The sequence below is a fragment of the Crocuta crocuta genome, unplaced genomic scaffold, assembly GCF_008692635.1.
Source record: "Crocuta crocuta isolate KB4526 unplaced genomic scaffold, BGI_CrCroc_1.0 scaffold112, whole genome shotgun sequence".
Classification (NCBI taxonomy): Eukaryota; Metazoa; Chordata; class Mammalia; order Carnivora; family Hyaenidae; genus Crocuta; species Crocuta crocuta.
In genome coordinates this window covers 58113-78345 of record NW_027528818.1, presented here as the reverse complement: position 1 = coordinate 78345, position 20233 = coordinate 58113, and the positions used below count along the sequence as shown (strand labels likewise).

The window sequence follows — 20233 nt, the reverse complement described above, 5'->3', positions numbered from 1 at the left end:
TCTATCTCGTCTAAAGTTAACCCGATATAATAAAGCGAGTGATTTGTAAAACTCATCACCAAGATCTTTTTATGTGGATTTTGCCTTAAATTATGAAATTCTCTTTGGTACCGATGCTTTACCAATGGGTAGTTCTGAGTGTACAGCTGGTTAACATTTCAATAACTGATAAGGATAGTTAATCATGAAACTTGAAACCCTCTTTATAATAGAAGTTCATAGTGACTTCTATTACAAGTCTATTTTCCCTGCGGATATAGATAACAGGTAGCAAATTTAGCTGTGGATGTTAGAAAGTCACTTGGACTTCCTCTCATGAAATGGTTTTAGCAGTCATGATCAATTTAGGAAGGATTTTCTGACCAAGGAGGATATATTTAAGGACCTCTGGGGGACATCTTCCTCCAGCCCTAGGAGTTAATATTTTAATCTGAAATCTATTTCATATAATGTCTCCAAAAGCAAACATTGTTTTTCTATATTAAAAGGGATATTTTTCTAATCTTTATACAGAAACCTAGTTTAAAATTATAATCCTGGGCACAAGCTGCTGCGATGAGCAATACTTGGGTGATTTATTTCCCCTCAAAAGTATACACTTATTCTTTATATCTTTGAACACTGCAGAGCATGGGCAAAACAATGTCACTTTATGAGCTCTATCCACTGGTTTTAGTAAAAATAATTGCTTTCCCAATAAGAAGAATGACAGGAAGTTAAGAAATAAAGGATACGCTGATCTCAAAAAGAAGAAAATTGCCCTAACGTGAGGATAAAGTTTAATTAGGGAAGCTCTGTGGTGCCCCAACTCATAAAACTCATTTTATTAAATTTATGTCCCATATTTTTGCCACACTATATTGCTTTCTGCACTTAAAATCCAGGCATGAGGATATGAAATTATTTTCCCACTCAGTCATTGGCTTCAGGGTACAGGGTCCTGATTTCACCAGGGCCTTTGGGTCACTTGCCCTTTTTTTCCTTATTCAAAAGTTTCAGCAAATTTGACCTCTGAGAAGATACCCTTCCCTGTTAGCCTCATAGTTTGACATTTCTATTTGCATATTAGGACTCTGCTCAGAAGTAGAAAGTGTTACAGCTGAGCTCAGGAGCCAGAGCCAAGGTGAAGTTTTATTGCCAACCTATTTCACAGCAGGGCCAGCTTCCTTATTCAGGGCTGAGCATCTGAATTCTACTTCTTTTAGTGTCTATTTAAGATTGACTGATGTGTTTGTCTAGCTCTCTCCAGCACCCACTCCAGACTTCTATCCGGTTCATTCTGCAAAATGTGTTTGTCTCCAATATTAAATCCTGCTCTTGAAGGAAAGAGCTCATGTGTTTCAGAAGTCCTGGTTATCTGCAGGGCTGCCCGCACCGATGGCATCTAGATAAGGGATCGACTCCCCTCTCCCTCACTTGCAGCAACCCCGCCTGACCAAAACATTCCTGTGTTGAATTTGGTCCTATGTGAGAAAAAGAAATATTCTCAGTTTATACTTGGATTGTGTTTCAAAGTTCCATCCATTAGCCAGCTGCTTGGAACACGTTTTCTGAACTGTTGACAGAGGCTGAAATACATAGACAGGCATATTTTGGGATCGTGCAAGTACTACTAAGAACGAAGAAGGTAGGGTGGAATATGCATGATTTTTAAAACCTCCAGTGAAGCAGAAATTCCTGGGCAATGAAAGTGCTGCCCTTTATCCCCTATCAAGAGGCAGTGCTGAGGAATAAGCAGATAGTGCACACACTGAGCTCGCCCTCAGCCTCGTGTTAGAATTCTCCCCTTGTGGGAATAGTGCAGGGTCCAGACAGGACTCAGCCTTTGCAGGAACAGCAGAGGGTGACTCATTACTTGTTTTCATAACTGGGTGATGATTCAGAGATGAGCATGAAAAGGTAGGGTCAAGGGGTTGGTTTCTGGTTCATTCTACTTAACTAGGGCAGAGATTACAGCCCAATGTGAATATCCAACACAGTTCTTCCTGTGTCTGGGGATACTGAGGGGCAACAGTTTTCCTGTTTGTTTATGGAAACAAGCAAGCAAGAAAGAAACAAGCTAGATTCTTAAATAAAGGATCTTTAAGCAGAGGATTTGCAAACACAATGTGTTTTCTTTCCGTGTGGTCTGTCTTCTGGAAAGTGGCACACTGATTTTGGTCTACCTTGTTTAGGAAATATAGACACTGATCACAATTTATTAATCCCATCTGCTTCCTATAAGAAGAGTCACTATATTGATCCTGTTTGGGGGTCTGAGGCCTGATAAAAGGGTCTGAGTACATAGTATTATGTACTAAATACTAAAATTCACCAAAAAAAAATAGTAGAAAAGTAATTTTATAAAATAGGTCAAAATGGCAATAGTGAAAACTTAAAGAAAACGCTTCAAATGCTAGAGCTTGAGGAAAAGTGGATTTAATTTAAGATAAATGAAGTGTTGGAGAGAAACATGAAATTTTCCGAGGATGACTACTGTGTATTCACATGTTGCCAACTTTCATTTCAGAATTTATGGAGTTCATTTTCTTTACTACAAGAGCTACATGGCACCGCCAGGGCAAGGGTGGCAAACGCATGGCCTGCAGGCCAAAGCAGAGATGAATTGTTGCACCTTTTAAAATTTGAATTTGAATTTGAATAGTTTGGGTGGGGCAGGCACACTCAACCAGACTTGTACTTCTACACTCAGCTGCTTTACACAGTTATCGTGTACTTGGGTCTCGAAGGTGTTGCTGTCATCGTTGTCCTTGTTGTTTTCCCCTAGATTCTGCGATTTTAGGAAGTGTTAGGCAAATATATGTTAAGAAAAGCAATAAAAGACAGAGTACCAGGAGATGAGAGATGAAGATGCGAGTTAGAGAAAGAAAAAAAGATTTGTATGGCAGTATTTATTTCGTTCCCGTTATGCACTGAGCCATGTCCAAAACACTAGGTAAAAACCAATAGATAAAACAAATTCCCTACTCTCATGGAGTTTATATATATTATATAATATAATATGTATTATATATAAATATAATAGCTTATATTATATTCTAGAATAACCCTTCAAGTTATTCTTCTAGGAGAAGTATAAAACAAACAAGTATTGACAGTGGAGAGAAGAAACATGAAGAAAAATAAAATAAAATAGGGGATATAAGTAATGGGGATGGAGGGAGGAAGAAACTCATATGTAGGGTGGTCAGGGAAAAACTTTTTGGAAAGGAATGACATTCTAGGCAGAGTAAAAGGAAGTGCGAAGGTCCTGAGACCAGAGCATGGGCAGTGAGTTATAGGAGAAAGAAGACCAGGTTGGAGAAAAAAGATAGGAGTGAGGATGTGATAAGACATGGCCATGGGTCAGATGATGTAGGACACAGGTATACTAAAAAGTTTGGAATTTCCTGTAAGTAGTTTTGAGCACATTAAATGCATTACAAGTGTAGGATCTTACATGAATTCCAGAAGAATGACTGTAATTGTTGTGTTGAAAATACAGAGGGAAAGGCAGAAGTTAGTGGGGCTGTTAGAAGACTCTTGTAGTCCTAATGGTGGATGGATGAGAGTAATAATGTTAGGGATGCTGAGAAGTGGTCTGTATATACTTTGAAAGTAGAACAAACAGGATTTGTTGATGGATATGGAGCATGAGTGAAATAAGAGGAATTAAGGTTCAATCTACTTTTTGGTATTTTTAAAGTGTCTGTAACAAAAGTAACAAAAGAGTGAGTCAAGAATGACTCAAGATGTTGGACTCAAGAAACTGGGAGAACGGGATTGCCATTTATTGCCAGAAGCAAAAACAGGGAGAGGAATATATTTGAGGGGTGTGACCATAAGTTCAGTTTGGGATATTTGAACCCTATATTTGAGATGCCTGTTAGACTTCCATACAATAATACCAAGTAAGGGGTTGATTATATGAATACAGAGGTCAAAGAAGTCTGAACTATCAATAGAAATTTGGAATAATCTATTGATAGCTGGCATCTAAAGTTAGAGGACTGCGTGAGATCATGCAAAGAGTGAATGTGAAGAGATCTGAGGATGCAATCCTTCGGCATTGTCAAGTTTAGATGTCTGAAATATGAGGACAGACCAGCAAAGATATGATAGGGGGAATGACCAGAGAAATAGGAAGACAAAAAAGAGCCAAACAAAGAAAGCATTTTAAGAAAGGTGGAACAATCAATTGACCTCAATGTTACTGATGATGGAGGACAATGAGGACCGAGAAATAACTTGGCTAGGCAACCTGGAAGTCATTGTTGACCATTGAGTGGTAAGACATGCAAGTCTAATTAGAACTGGTTCAGGATATATTAGAAGAAATGAGAAATGCAGACAGCAAATGCAGCTCACCTTTTTGAAGATTTTTGCTAGGCGGGGGAGCAGAGGAATGGAATAATAGCTGAACGGCCACGTGTGGTCGAGGTTGGGTTTTATTTTTCAAGATGAAAATGATCCAGTTAGAGAGGGAAATACAACTGATGCAGAGAAGACAACTTCAGGATGGAAGGGGAGGTCCATTTATATATTGAGGGGCTGTCCTGAGGTGGGAGCAGAGACAATTTATTCAGTGTATTAGAGGGGAAGATAGGACGGAAGCATAGAGGGAGAAAAGTTTGTGGATTTAATATTGGGAGCACATGGAAATTTCTTTTAATTGCTTCTATTTTCTAATAAAATGAAGAGCAAGATCATTAAAAGTGAGAGTGAGAATAAAGGATGAAATGCTCTATGCTTGAAGACAGAAGAAAGGTGCAAAATAATTGTCTAGAAGAATAAGAGAGGAGAGAATGATTGAAAGACAGTAGAATTTCCTGGCAACAGTTTAAGGGTCCACTTGATATTAATAGTCAGGAACTGAAGCAAGATCTGCTAGCATAAGTGTATTTTCTTTCAGCCACCTTCTACAGTTCAGGGCCCGAAGGGAGTGGAGCCAGAGTTTGGACTGGACTAAGAACAAGTCATGGGAGAGAAGAACAAGGGAATCGGGACATGTATAAGGTAATGATTATCATGCTGAGCCAGAGTCTTCATTGATGAAAGAGATAAATTAGGACATGAGAAAGTGAGGGACAAATACTAAGGTCAATAGGGAGGTATTTCTTCTGGGGCTAAAAAAATGTTTACAATGAGATGGAGAGATAAGATGTAGTGGTGGGAGTGTTTGGTGTCTGAAATTGATATTATGGAGGACACAGTTACCATGAAGGAGGATACATTACCAGTAGTGATAACATCTGGAGTGTGACCATAAGAGCTGGTGGCCGAATTGATGTGCAGGATAAGGTCATGGGAGGAGAGGACATCAAGACCCTGAGAGGTGAGATTATTGCAGCTATTTTGAAATCACCAAGAAAGCGGGAGAAGAGTGCGATGGGGGAGATTGGCAGTGGATCAGGCATGAGAATCTTCAATGGTAAGAGTCTATGAAGGCTGTAGGCTGACACATGAAGAGGGCAACCAACAGCTGAGCTTCAAAGGAAGCAAGAATGTTTAGGGAGAAGGGGGGGCATCTGGAATTGGCAGTGAGCACTCACAACTACAAGAACAGGTTTCACTCAGAATAAAGAGGTGGCAGTAACATGGAGAGGATCTTGAGGATCTAGAAAATTTTGCTGGTGCCTGTGAGTTCCAGAGGGCACAGTGGGGAGAGTCTATGTTGTGAAGAATAATGTGAAATTGGGTCATACAAAGGGATGGACAGAGATGTTTGGGGATGTATGTGATTTAAAACGATAGAGACACCTGGGTGGCTCAGTCGGTTAAGTGTCCGACTTCGGCTCAGGTCATGATCTCTCAGTGTGTGGGTTTGAGCTCTACCTTGATCTCTGTGCTGACAGCTCAGAGCCTGGAGCCTGCTTCGGACTCTGTCTCCCTCTCTCTCTGCCCCTTCCCCACTTGCTCGCGCTCTCTCTCACTTGTGTGCTCGCGCTCTCTCCCTCTCTCTCTCTCTTTCTCTCTCTCTGTCAAAAATAAATAAACAAAAAGAGAAATTTGCAAAGAAAAAAGAAATTTCTGAAACAATTTACAAGTTTCAAGTACAGAAAATCATGGGAGAATATGATTGTGCATATACTAAAGCAGTTTTATTAGACAATTTACTACCATGACCAGTAGGTGGTACTGTTGGCCCAAGATAGTTTGGTTGCTGTTTGGCATAGAGAAAAGGGAATGAGGTCACAGATAGGGAATAATGGACACAAGGCAGTGGATCTGCCACTAGGTAAAATATAAAGCATGCTGTAGATTTAGGAGATGTTCCTTTATGGCTTAATCATTCTTATACAAATTTAATGTTTCTTAGGATGAACAAACAATCTCTAAGTTTCAGAAGTTTTTTTTAGAACTTGAGCATAAAGACAATTATGCAAACACATAAAATACACATTATGATGCCTTTGGTTTAAAAAAAATTTTTTTTTGGACAAAAAAATCAGAAAGAAAGGGAGAGAGGAAAACTGCAAAAATTTACAGGTTATTTAAGACAATTCAAGATGCCAAGCCGTTGTGATTTCTCTTAGTTTGCTCTGGGATGACCATGTGCACTCATCTCAGTAGGCAAATGCATGGGACGTCGCTAGAAATATTCTGATATTTATCTGAAAACACGTGCTCTGTAAAAGACAAATTCAGTTTTTGCTATAAAAACAAACAAACAAATCCACTCCATCTCCTCTCTTCTCCGGCTTGCTTTGGGGATTCAGAACACATAGCTCAGAAAGCCAGAGGCACAGGGACTTCCTTTTCAGGAGCGGCTGAAAGAGGCAGATGCTGATCAGAGTCTATGAGTTTTGCATATTCATATTCCTTAGTTGTTCAGCATTAGAAAATTCCGGTAATGAGCATGTGAAAACTCTAGCAGCCTTTGTATAGCTTGGGGGTTTGCTATTCTCATGTTCTCTGTGTAGAACTGACTCTTATCAAATGAGGAGGGTGCCCCCCCCAAGTTGAATCAGTGCTTGTACATTGAAGTTTTCAACATCACCCACAAGATTTTTAAGGGCTTGTCAAAAGAATCTTCATAGTCTCTAACCATGAATAAAAATGATTTCAGATATTATCTCTATTGCACATTTTATTTCATGGGATTAATTTAATTGATTGAACTGAATAGTTAAGAGTTTTTAAGTGGTTGCTAGTAATAAAGAGAAATTTTTTAATTTTTAGGAAAATATACCAAGTACCTGCTGCCATAGTGATTTTATTTGAATGGTTGAAACTCTTCTTTAATGTTAATATAGTTAGTTACACCTTTATTAAACAATCTTCCAAAGTAAAAACGAAAAACAAAACAGAACAAAAAACCCAAACCAATAAATTCCTTTCTAATGAAATCAGCTTTATTAAGAAAAAACTCTGAGGACACCTGGGTGGCTCAGCCAGTTAAGCGTCCAACGTCAGCTTTAAGGTCATTATCTCCTCTGTCATGACTTCTGAGCCTTGAGTCAGATTCTGTGCTGACAGCTCAGAGCCCGGAGCCTGCTTCAGATTCTGTGTCTCCCTCTCTCTCTCTGCCCCTCCCCTGCTCACGCTCTGTCTGTCTGTCTTTCTGTCTTGTCTCTCTCTCTCAAAAATAAATAAACATTAAAAATAATTTTTTTAAAAGAAAAAAATCTGCAGCTATCACATGAAGTAGATCTGCTTAGTATTTGCACATTTGAAATGCCATATGATCCAATTCATCTATTGCCAAATATAGTCAAAAGTTAACACTTAACTCCAGGAAAAATTAATCTTTTCTAAGTTTCTCTTGGATACATCATCTTGGCAAGGTATTCAAGGGCCACGTTATTGTTTAAAATTTTGTGTAAGATTCAAAGGCTAGAGTTTTTGAGCTGAACTCCAGGAAATTTTCTGGAGACAATCGCTATTTCTTCTCTTCATTAAGAATCTCAGCAAAAGACCAAAGATCTCTACTTTTCCCCCAGCTATTAGGTAGCCAGTGGACCTTGAACTACATTTTCCTAAGGGTGATTGGTATTCTAAAATAATGGATATCTTCAGTATTTTGTTATAATACAACTTTCTCTCTCTGGTACTTGAGCAAAGCCTGTGCTTCAAGAGGCAATGCCTTCTGTCTTGAATCAAGAGCACCTCTAACTGTCGCTACTTGTGTCTATCAATAGTGTCTGTGTTTATCACAGTGTTTATCACAGTGTGCAAAATCACCTACAGTATTTGTTAAAAATTCCTGGACCTTATCCTAGACCCAGTGAGGCAAGATCCCTGGAGTGAGCTGAAACTATGAGTTTTATAAACTCAGAGTTGAATCTCTCCTACTGGCAACTAGGATGTAACTGCGTTCCTGAAAGAGTTTTTAAACAGAACTACTTCAAATGCCTGTAGAGCTGCATGAAGACAGGAAAACAAAATGAAATACCATACATTCATTTGATAGATCACGAGCAGGCTCAGAGAAAACTTTTTAGTGATCAATCCAACTTGTAGTAGTTCCCCAAACCCTTCCTCAACCTTCTTTGCTCCTCCCAGTCTCAGCACTTTACTTGAGTCCTATTTCATCAAGTAAATGGGGGTGCTTCTCTGTCAGTCCTATATTTCCAGATTTCCTGAAAAATTTTCCTGACTTTACTCTTCTCTCTTCCCTGGAATAACTTAGTCCTGCTCGAAGTCTCCAGACAATTATGGCTAATACAGGCTGCTTCCAACCTTTCCTTCTATTACAAATAATGATTTAAAAAATGTTTATAACAATCTGGATTTAATGTCCCAAACTCTTTCATCCGGTATCACATACCCAACTGTTACGTGACTTTTGAACTGCATTCGTGTATAATAGGATTGAGTTCCTGATACTCCCCACAAAGTCACCTTTTATTCCCCTACAATCTTCACCACCTCAGTTTCTGGCAATCTCCTTCCCCCAGTGTCTCAGGCCAGTCACTTTGATGTCATCTTTGACTGCTTTATTTTCCTAGCTACTCACACAAGTCCATTTGCAACATCTGGCAGCTCTACCTTTAAAATGTATCTAGGCATTGGGGTGCCTGAGTGGCTCAGTCAGTTGAACAGCTGATTCTTGGTGTTGGCTCAGGTTGTGATCTCACGGTTTATGGGTTTGAACCCCGCAGTAGCTCCAGACGGGCAATGCAGAGGCTGCTTGGGATTCTCTACCCCCCTCTCTCTTCTCTCTCTGTCCCTCCCCTGCTTATGTGCACACTGGCACATGCTCTCTCTTTCTCTCTCTCTCCCTCTCTCTTCTTTCAAGAATAAATAAATAAATAAAAAAGTACTTACATATCTAGGATAAGAACACTTTTCATCACCTGCTTGTACCATCTCTCCCACCCAAACCACTCATCTCTTATCTGGATTATGAAAACCCTTGCTCTCTGCTGCTCTTATCTCTGCAGTCTATTCTCAGCACAGTCATGTCATGTCATTTATCTGCTCAAAACCCTCCACTGGCTTCCCACTACGTAGAGCAAATGACAATTTGTTCACTGTTACCTGTAAGGCCCTACTAATCTGCTCCTTGTTCTCTCTAACCATCACCTCCTACTCTCTTCCCTTGTTCTTTCGGGAGCAGCCACGGTACCTCCTTACTGGTCCCAGAACATGCCATCTATGCTTTCTTGATCTTTGCATATGATTTTTCACTTCCCTAGCTCTCTCACATCCTTCAAAAATTACTTTTTCAGACATTCCACAGTCACACTATTTATGTATTTATGTATTTATTTATTTTTGAGAGACAGAGAAAGCATGAGTGGGGGAGAGGCAGAGAGAGAGAGAGAATCCCAAGGAGTCTCTGCACTGTCAGTGCAGAGGCTGATGCGGGGCTCAAACTCATGAACTGAAACCGCTAGATCATGACCTGAGCTGAGGTCGGCTGCTTAACAGACTGAACCACTCAGGTGTCCCTACAGCCACCTTATTTAAAGTTTTAATTTATTTAACCCTGATACTTTGTATCTCCTTTCCTTAATTTATTTTTTCCTTTTAGTACTTAACATTATCTCACATTCTATCTATTTTATGTATTTGTCTTATTTATTTAGTCTCTTCTTTTAGAAGATTCAAGAAGGTAGGGTATCTTTTTGTTTTGCTCAATGTTATTTCTCCAGCACCTAGAACAATGGCACATAGTAGGTGCTCAATATATATTTGCTGGGTTTTGATTAAATAATCCTTTGAAATGCAAACACTGACAATTCTTGTCATAGTTGAGAATATTTCTGGGAAATATCTCATTAAAGCAAGGGAATAAACACAAGCATAAAAGCAAGGGAATAGCATGTGGAGAGTCAAAGGAAGTGACAAAGAGGCCAGTTAGGAAGTCATTAGGAAGGCACTCATCAAGCAGAAGTTGATGATATTAGTGAAGCTAGTAAAAAGTGGTAAAGTTTTTGGAAATATCAGAGTCAACAGAATTGGAGATTAGATGTGGAATGTGATAGAAAGACAGTACTTAAGATAACTTCAACATTTTGGGTTGAGTGGCAAGAAGCATGGAGTTGCCACTTTATAAGAAAGAACAGATTTTGGGGGTGGGGTGGGGTGAGGGAATAGCTAAAATCAAGAAACTTTTTTTTACATTCAGTTTGAAATTCTATTAGACATCTGGTAAGGAGTTTCAGTGTGCAGTTGGTTATATGGATCTGGAATCCAGAGGAGAGAAATGGGCTAAAGATACAAATTGGGGAGTCTCAATACACAGTATTTAAAGGTATGGGGTTGGGCTTTTCCACATTCCTTCTCCACCCAGCCAGAGACTGTAAAGCTGATGGGTGCTGGTGGTGAATGCAGGCTACACCATGGTCCAGTTCACTACTGTCCTCTGCAAGGCCTACCATGGAGGCCACTTACCCATCTGTCTTGCACTGTGTGGTTTTCTACCACACTGTGGCCTTTCACAAGTGTCCCAGGGATGGCTGTTTTGTGGAGCAGCTGGATTCCTATTATCCACTGCCCAACAGTCACGGAAAGAGAATCATTGCTCTCAACCCAGGCCAGATCCGGCATTGGATTGCCTGTGGAGCCCATCTCTGTAAGCCTGTAGAGTAGCTTTTGGGTCTTTCTGGCTTTCCCGTCTGCATCCCATGAAGATCATAAATGTTTAGAGGCTACAAAGAAAATGGGAATAGGAGTCCTCTTAGCATCTCAGAAAAAGGATATAGAAAGTACAGAAACAAAAATGAGCTGACTTCAGTGAGCAGAGCATTGGAAAAAAGATCAAAGTCCTCTTAAAACACTTGTGCAGAGCTCTTATTTTTATTAGATTTGGAGGTCAATAAATGGAGTTTTCTAAGTAAAAAAAACTAAATAGATAAAGCTATGGGGTTGGATGACGTTTTAAGATAGCGAATATAATAGAGAAGAGATCTGAAGAGATATCAAAGATAAGAAGGAATCAGCAAAGGAGCCTAAGAGAAAGAATCAAGAAAGGGTGAAGTCCCACAGACCAAGTGAGGAAAGTATTTCAAGGAGGGAGTGATTTTCTATGTCTGATAGGTAAGACAGGCAAGAGGAGGACTTTGAAACACAGAGATCATTAGTGACCTTGACAAGATAAGCTTTCGAAATTGGTGGAGACAAATGTCTGACTAAAGTAGACTCAGGAAAGAATGGGAAAAGACGAAGTAGAGACAGTGAGAATAGACAGCTTTGTTTAAGAATTTTGCTATAAAGAGGAGAAAAGAGTGAGCCTATAACCAAAGAGAGATTTGGATGGAGCTAAATCAAAAGAGGTTTATTTCTGTTTCCAATTTGGACAATAATACTAACATGTTTGCATGCTGATGGAAATGATCTTGTAAAGAGGAAAAAAGTCAATGATGCAGGAGACCACTAGATGAGTAAGATCCTTCAAGGAAAGAAATAACGGAAATGGATTTGAGGATTTGCCTTAAATGGGATAAATGATGGGATTTTTTCTCACAACAGTAAAGAAAGCATAGTAGGAGTGTACCCTTACAGGTAGGTTTATAAATTTGGTTCGAGAAGCAAATGGAAAATACTTTCTGATTGTTTCTATTTTCTCAATGAAACAAGAATCGAGATCATCAACAGGGAGTTGAGGAAAGGCACGGTAAGGAAAGAGGAATTAGGTGAGAACTAATGATCTAGAAAGCACTAAGCATGATTGGATCATGGAAGTGAGGTGAAATTACAGAGCAGTACTGAGTGCATATTGAGATGAGTGGGATGAATTTTACAGGAAGACCAGAAGAGGAGGGTGCGGTTGAATTTAACCAAGTGGGAATTGTTTCACATAACCATTACTTGAAGAAAGCAAAGTGAGATTTGATGGTATGCACAAGGAATAAGATTTTTGAGAGAGAGCAGGCACACGCGCGTGCACACACACACACACACGCACATGCACAAAAGTGGGGAAGTGGCGGGGGGGAGAGTGAGAGAGAGAATCCCAGAATCCCAAGCAGGCTCCACGCTGTAAGCAAGAGAGCCCAATGTGGGGCTCAGTTTCACAAAGCTTGAGATCATGTCCTCAGCCTAGATCAAGAGTCAGATGCTTAACCAACTGAGCCACCCAGGCACCCCAGAAGAAATAATTTTAATGAAGGAGAATTGAGTCTAAGCTGTGTCAGGAAGGAAGCAAAAACACAAGGGCAGTAAGTCTGAGTGAAGGGTGGTCAAACCCATGGATCTGAAGGTTCTGGTGAGGTTGAAGAGTCTTTGATATCAGGATATCAGAGGGAGTGAAGTGGGGTTAGAAAGAAAAGATCTTGAAAATGAGTGATAGGAAGGATGATGACGAGGTCTAGATGACCTTTGGAGTATGTGATAAGAGAGGTCAAGGGCCTGAGGAATCACATAAATGGTAGGATTGTCTCAGTGATAATGACATGGCTGGAGAGATTGACTGTGAGCCAAGAGCTATGATCTTGAAGGACTGATGGAGAGGTACCTTAAGGGCTGTAGCTGGCTGCAATATGGAGGGATAGTCCATGGACCTGATGAAAAGCATGGGCTTTGAAGGATTTGGTAGGTGTAAGGAAGAGGAGAAAGCATGCTCTAGAAGTGGCCATGAGGGACACAGAAGACAGCTATCACTTCTGGGCACAGTTGTAGGAGACTAAAAGAGTCACTACCTGAGGGAGCCATCAGGGAAACAGTATCCTCAAGGGAGAGACAAGTAAGACTTATGGCAGGATGTGTTTGAGGATATAGGAGATTCTGTTGATTACGGATGTGAATTCCAGAGGGAACAGTGGAAGGGACTGTGGTTGCAGAGGGAAGAAAGACTGAATCAGATTATTCTAGAATCAACAGAGCCTTAGGGGAGGAGTACTGGAGTAAAGAGACATGATCTAGGAGTCTCGACCTTCTTGAGGTTGCTAAAGTAAACAGGGATGGAGAATATGATGGGATTATTCCCGGTGGGTCCTTGGGCAGGCAAAGGTGAAGAGGCTGTGAGTGCATTCCAGAGGGAAATTGAGGCTCTTGCCTGTAGCCAGCAGAGCTCTAAGGTTCATGGTTCAGTCATTCTGATGATGGCTTTGAGGCTAACACAAATGTGGTAGCACCAGCGGCTGGTTGGCACTTTGACACAGTCAATTTGTACAATGAGGCCTCAGTTAGTAATGAGCAGAAAGAAGTTCTAGGTGGCCTTCCATCACTATGGACAAATGGGTTTTCTCCACCTAAAAGGATAATGCAACACATGTTTTCTCTGGTGTTTTCTAACACATTACTCTTAAGAATATGCACATCACTGTACATATCTGGATGGGAGGGTCAGATTGATTTCTTTGTAGTGAGACAATGAATGTTACACAAAGTAGGCAATGGAGGCAAACTTAAACAAAAATTACTTACAATTCTTAGTGTCATTGGCTTGCAATTTGAGAGATGAATTAATTCTGAAGTGACTTTGTATAAGTTTCATTGAGAAGGAGATGACTTTTCATGGAAAACCTTCACTGGCTTATTAAAATGAAGCCCATTTTAAGGGCCAGTCTTGAAGTATGTCTCCCAATACAAGAAGATTATTTATATTGCCCAGGGACCTCCCCACAGGGCATAGATACTGATTGGGTCATCTGGTAGTTTTCTACCCGTTACATCTCCAAAGAAAATGCTAGTAATAAATTGAGGAATTTAAGGTTATGATTATCTTTTTTTTTTTTTTTCAGAGAGTGTGACATTTCGAGGGGAAAAAAAAAAAGAAATCACTGGAGGGTAAGGGAAAATGGGTTGTGCTTCTCTCCTTCTTTCCAAATCAGAAACTGCATCAATCTGCCTTTTCTTCATGACTCAGAAAAATAAAGTGATACAAAATCCAGTCTATTCCTATGCCTTGAGGCATGACTATAACTAAACCATTAGGGGATGCAAATTGAATCCTCTCTGACTAAAATTCAGTGTATAGCATACTGGTTTGGGCCACTTGCAGAAACTACCTATTCATAAACGGGCTTTTCCTCAGAACATTCATGGTTGGTCTCTTACCTAAGCATGGAGAAAAGTTTGATTCACAAGATTATTAAAAGTGAAGTAATACTTAAAATGTTTTCCTCAAATCAACATTCTAATAAATTGAGAATGATATCAGATTTAGTCACTCAATTTTTAAAAAGAAGACATTTTGGGGCACCTGGGTGGCTCAGTTGGTTAAGCATCTGACTTCAACCCAGGTCGTGGTCTCATGGTTCATGAGTTCGAGCCCTGCTTCAGGTTCTGTGCTGACAGCTCAGAGGCTGGAGCCTGCTTCCAGTTCTGTGTTTCCCTCTCTCTTTGCCCCTCCTCCTCTCTCTCTCTCTCTCTCTCTGTCTCTCGCTCCCGCTCTCTCTCAAAAATAAACATTAGAAATTTAAAAAAATATATAAAAATAAGACATTTCACTAATTTTAGTGCTTATGAAAGGCAGTGCTAATGTGGGAGGTGGGGAGGAACAGGAATATGTTGCTTTTCTAAGATCATACTGTTTGAGAGCCTGGAATTAAACTACTGTCAGGCAGGTTTGGCCTGCCTCCAGGTAAATCACAGGATGGAAGCATTCTCTTACTGTAAGCTCCTGTGACTACTTACAATGGCTAGTGACAATAGTACTGTGGTTCCTTGGAAAAACTAGAAACAGAATTACCATATGACCCAGCAATTCCACTTCAGTATATGTATCCAAAAGAACAGAAGGCAGGACTAGAGATACTTGTGATATGTGTATACTCTTGTTCATAGCACCGTTATTCACAATAGTCAAAAGGTGAAAGCAACCCGTGGCCATGGACAAATGAACGATACACAAAAGGTGGTATGTACATACAGGGGACTATTATTCAGCCTTTAAAAGGAAGGAAATTCTGACACATGGTGCAACACGAATGATCCTTGGAGACATCATGCTAAGTGAAGTAAGCCAAACACAAAAGGACAAATATTGTGTAACTCCATTTGTGTGAGATACCTAGAGTGGTCACATTCACAGAGACAAAAAGCAGAAGGGTGGTTGCCAGGAGTTGGGGGGTAGGGTAAATGGGAAGCTATGTTTCAGTGGGAAGAGTTTTAGTTTGGAATGATGAAAAAGTTCTGGAGATGGATAGTGGTAATGGGGGAACAACAATGTGAGTGGTTTTTAAAAGAATTATTTTAATGTTTATTTATTTTTGAGGGGGGGGAGAGAGAGAGAGAGAGAGAGAGAGAGAGAGAGAGAGAGACATAGCATGAGTGGGGGAGGAACACAGAGAGGGAGACCCAGAATCTGAAGCAGGCTCCAGCACAGAGTCTAACGTGGAGCTCCAACCCCCCGCCCAACCATGAGATCACAACCTGAGCTGAAGTCAGATGCTTAATCAACTAAGCCACCCAGGCGCCCCAATAAAATGTTTTTTATTGTTATTAACCATCTTAAAAGTGGTTAAGAGGATAAATTTTATGTTATGTATATTTTGTTATAATTTTTTTGAAAAGCTAATGGCTCCACAGATTTGCTTACTCTGGGCATTCCATGTAAATGGAATCCTACAATGTGGTCTTTTGTAACTGGCTTCTTTCACTTCCCACAATGTTTCAAGGTTCATTCATGTTGTAGTATGTGTTGATACTTCATTCACTTTTATTGCTGGGTGATATTCCGTTGTACAGATATACTGCATTTTTCTAGGGGCTAGAGGGAAGAAGTAATGGAGAGTGGCAGTGGATATAGTGTTTCTTTTTGGAATGGTGACAATGTTCTAAAATTTGATTGTTGCTAGAGTCGCACAACTCTGGGAATATACTAAAAACCACTGAATGGGATGCCTGGGTGGCTCAGTCAGTTAAGCATCTGACTTCAGCTCAGGGCATGATCTGGCGGTTTGTGGGTTCGAGCCCCGCACCAGATTCTGTGTGGACAGCTAAGAGCCTGGAGCCTGTTTCAGATTCTGTGTCTCCTTCTCTCTCTGCCCCTCCCTGACTCATGCTCTGTCTCTCTCTGTCTCAAAAATAAATAAACTATAAAAAAATTTAAAAACCACTGAAGTGTACACTTTAAAAAGGTGACTTTCATGGTATATGGATTATATCTTAATAAAGCTGCTATAAAAATGAAAAGAAGATAAAAACACCAAATGATATCTTGGATGCATTAGCAAAAGTACAGAGTCCATACAAATATGGTGAAAAGGGCACCCATTTAGAGTCCAAAGGCCTAGGTTCAAGTCATGACTCTGGCATTTACCGGTGTGATTTTGGTTAAGTTTTAACTTCTCTGAACCTCACATTTGTGATTTGTAAAATGGAAATAAGAAATTAATGCCTACTTTGCAGGACTTGGTGGGGATCAAATAACATTATGAATATGAAAAGCTCTTTATAACTGAATTGATGCATTAATATTAGCATTAGTTGGAATGCAGGGTGTATGTGGATGTGGGTAGAAGATAGATAGATGTCTTTTGTTCAAAGTGCTGTTGAGTAGAAGACAATTGGATTTATTCTGAATTGTTTTAAAGAGTAAAACTGTAAACATAATTTTTAATATGACTTAACTTTAATTTTAATTTTATTATGTCTTAACTCCAATATTTTTCCAAAAGTCTGTCTTCTACATGATGATCAGTCTTTAAAAAAATGTAACCACTTCTTTCTCCCCTGCCACTGCCATGTCTTTTTCCAGATGTTTCTATTCTTCATATCTTCACTTGCAATCATTTCTAATTCCAACCATCAATGAAGCAAAATTCCAAGGGTTCTAGGCAACAGTTCTCAGCCTTAACTGCACATTTCAGTCACCTTGGGAGCTTTACAAGCTGTTAATGCCTAGATCTCACTCTTAGAGATTCTTAGAGATCTAGGGCATAGATTGAATGTCAGGATTTTTTAAGCATCCAGGTGATCATAATGTACAGGCAAAACTGAGAACACTGATGTCAAGAGAATGATTGTGTGGCCCCACTGAATCTCAGTTGGGGATGGTGGGGGAATGGGATAGAGAGATCCAGTTCTCCTAACTCCTTGTCTCACACATCTTGTGTTCTGCCATGTCACCAGCTGCCTCTAAGTAGGCAAGTAACAGCTGCAGGTGAATCTGGAACAGATGCCAAGCCAGAATTTCATTCCAGCAATTACTAACCCAGCAAAGTCTTTTCTTTCTGTTAAAAAGGAACTCTCCTTCACATTGATATAACTGAAGTCAGATAGGCCTTAATTGTGCTCCAGTCAATCATCCTGGGAACATAAATGTCCAAGACAGCACTGGAGGGGAAGGGCATGATTACCATATATGGGTGTCTAAGGAAAATGCAAAATTGTATGCAAAATAGATATTTCTGCTTTGCATATATTGGCTTTTGCAGAAAATTTCTCTTTCCTCATCCCAGTCCCCTATGCTCTAAAATCTTTCACTGAAATTTCCTTATCAATTCTCCTTGATTTCTGAAATTTTTGCAATTTTATTTATTATGTCACATCAGGTCTTGAAGAAGAATTTGAGCTTTCTTTCTGGTCATCTCTTTCTCATCATTCTCTTGATCCCTACAGGCCCAAGAAGCAGACTTAGTCTTTAAGATAAAGTCATTTCCTCTGTCCCTCCTTGAAGATGCTCTACAAAGACAGTGGGAAAGTGCCACTCAACCAGTTCTCCAATTTTCTAACCAACATGTTCTCAGCAGCATTTCATATTCTACTGTGAGCTATTATTAGGAAAAATTGGTCAATGAAAGAAGCTTCTCCAAACTTCTTAGGGAAAGCATAGATGCACTTCCTGTTTGCTGTACCTAAAAGAAAGACACTTCAAGTGTGTGCTCAGAGGATAAGCCTCTATTATACATCTTGATTTAAGAGATGACTAATCATAGTAGAGCATGTGACTCTTGATATCAGGGTCATGAGTTTGAGCCCCACATTCGCTGTAGAGATTACCTTAAAAAAAAGAGAGAGAGAAATGACTAATCAAGTAACCAGTCTTGAATTAAGATTGAGCTATCCAACCATTCCACAGAGCCAGTGATTCCTTAACTAATTAAACTGTAAATTGAGTATGTGGGATATTATTATTCTTATATTTAAGCATACTGAATTGGTAAGAAATTTAGTGTTCCTATGACGGTACTTGGATTTCATACTATGTACATATATTGGAGATATTGAAAAGAACAAAAGTGTTCAGTAAGAAAATTTATCCCTTAGGTTTGAGGAATTGATTACACAAAAGGAACATTTTAAGGAAAATTTAGTTTTGGGTCTTTTAATGTGAGAAACTTCAAGCATATTAAACTGCTGACACCTCAAACTTTCTGAGGCCAGCTGCTCAAAATATTTATCTCTTTTTGAAAACTCCTTCAAATAGAGTTTCAATTCAGGTATATTTGCAGAAGTGAATAATAATTCAATATGCTTGTAAGAGCCAAATGCTTGGCCTATGGCCTCAGTGGGGGCAATGTTATCATGCTCCCCCCAGAGAAAAATATCTATTTTGCTTTAAAAAAGAATCTTTCATTTTAGGCTCTCTGGAAAAGTTTAAATAGAGAAATATTATTTTCCTTAGAAGGCCTGATAAATAATTCAGACTAGCTATAAATCTTAATGAAAAAAAAAACTTTTTTCTTTTTCAGTCAGTCTTAGTCCTCTGTCTATAATAGAACATAGTTGTTCTTTGGCTGTTCCATGTCTAAACACAATACTTTCTGGAAACGGTCTCTGATTTTCTTTTCTTTCTTATTCTCAAACTTTGTGGCTCTGGTGCAGTTTATTCCACCCCTGATGCCAAGGGTGGACATGTGACCCAAGTCTGGTCAATCAGACCAGGAACAGTGATTGGTTCAAGAGGGACATATGATCCAAGTTGGGTCAATTAGAGATGACAATGAGGTTAATTTCAGGACATTGGTGTCAACTAGTACATTTTCAAACAAATTGCCATTATAGGTAACTGGGTCTTAATGTCGCTTTGAATCCTAGGAGCAAATGTAGGACACATGCCTCTGAGTAATCCTACCCTAGGGGCAAAAGAATTGGATATCTATACCCCACCTCCCATTAGTCATTGGTTGAGGGCTGTTGGTAGTGGTGGGAGGGGGTCATTACTTGCCTTGCATTTTGGTCAGAGAAAGCCCTCAAGCAAAGAAATGCATTTGGAAGTTGGTCCTGTGTATCCCAAAATCTTAAGGGCAAGGAGCATGTGGATGGGACACTGACTCACATCCATCTACTCCAATAAATAATGGTCTTAGTACAATAGCTTATTCCATTACCATAAACTGTTAAACCAATAATAGTTATTCATTCAGTAAACATCTATTAATCCTTGTACTAAGGCACATACACTGTGCTCATTGCTGGGAATAAAGCAAGACAGAGAATATTCCATCCCTCAAGAAACTGATGACTTATAAAAGATACAAACAAATAAGCAAGAGATTATGTGCTAATGAGAGGAGGAGTATGGGATGCTGGGAGCAGATAAATGAGAGGAACCTTCCCAGATTTCAGCAGCAGGGAGGGAAAATGGGAGAGGGGTAAAAAAAGTTAATAGATGACAGAGGTTGAAGGTAAGCTGAGAATTTTACTGCACATCCTTCAGTATTGTTGAACTGCTTACTATGCGCATGTATTATGTACATTAAAAAGTTAACTTTAAAAAATGATCATTCCATTTTAAAGGAGTAAATTTAGTAAGCATTGACATAATAAATAGAATAACCACCTGGGGGCACTTGGGTGGCTCAGTCAGTAGAGTGTCTGACTTCGGTTCAGGTCATGACCTCGTTAGATGTGATCTCATGTGAGTTCAAGCTTCCAATCAGGCTTTGCGCTAACAGTATAGAACCTGCTGGGATTC

At 39.6% G+C, this 20233-nt stretch overlaps 1 pseudogene; it reads left to right on the top strand.

Annotated features, from left to right (window-relative positions):
- The first annotated feature begins 10769 nt into the window (after window positions 1–10769).
- LOC144224818 (small ribosomal subunit protein bS16m pseudogene) lies at window positions 10770–11158 on the top strand (annotated as a pseudogene).
- Window positions 11159–20233: the final 9075 nt, after the last annotated feature.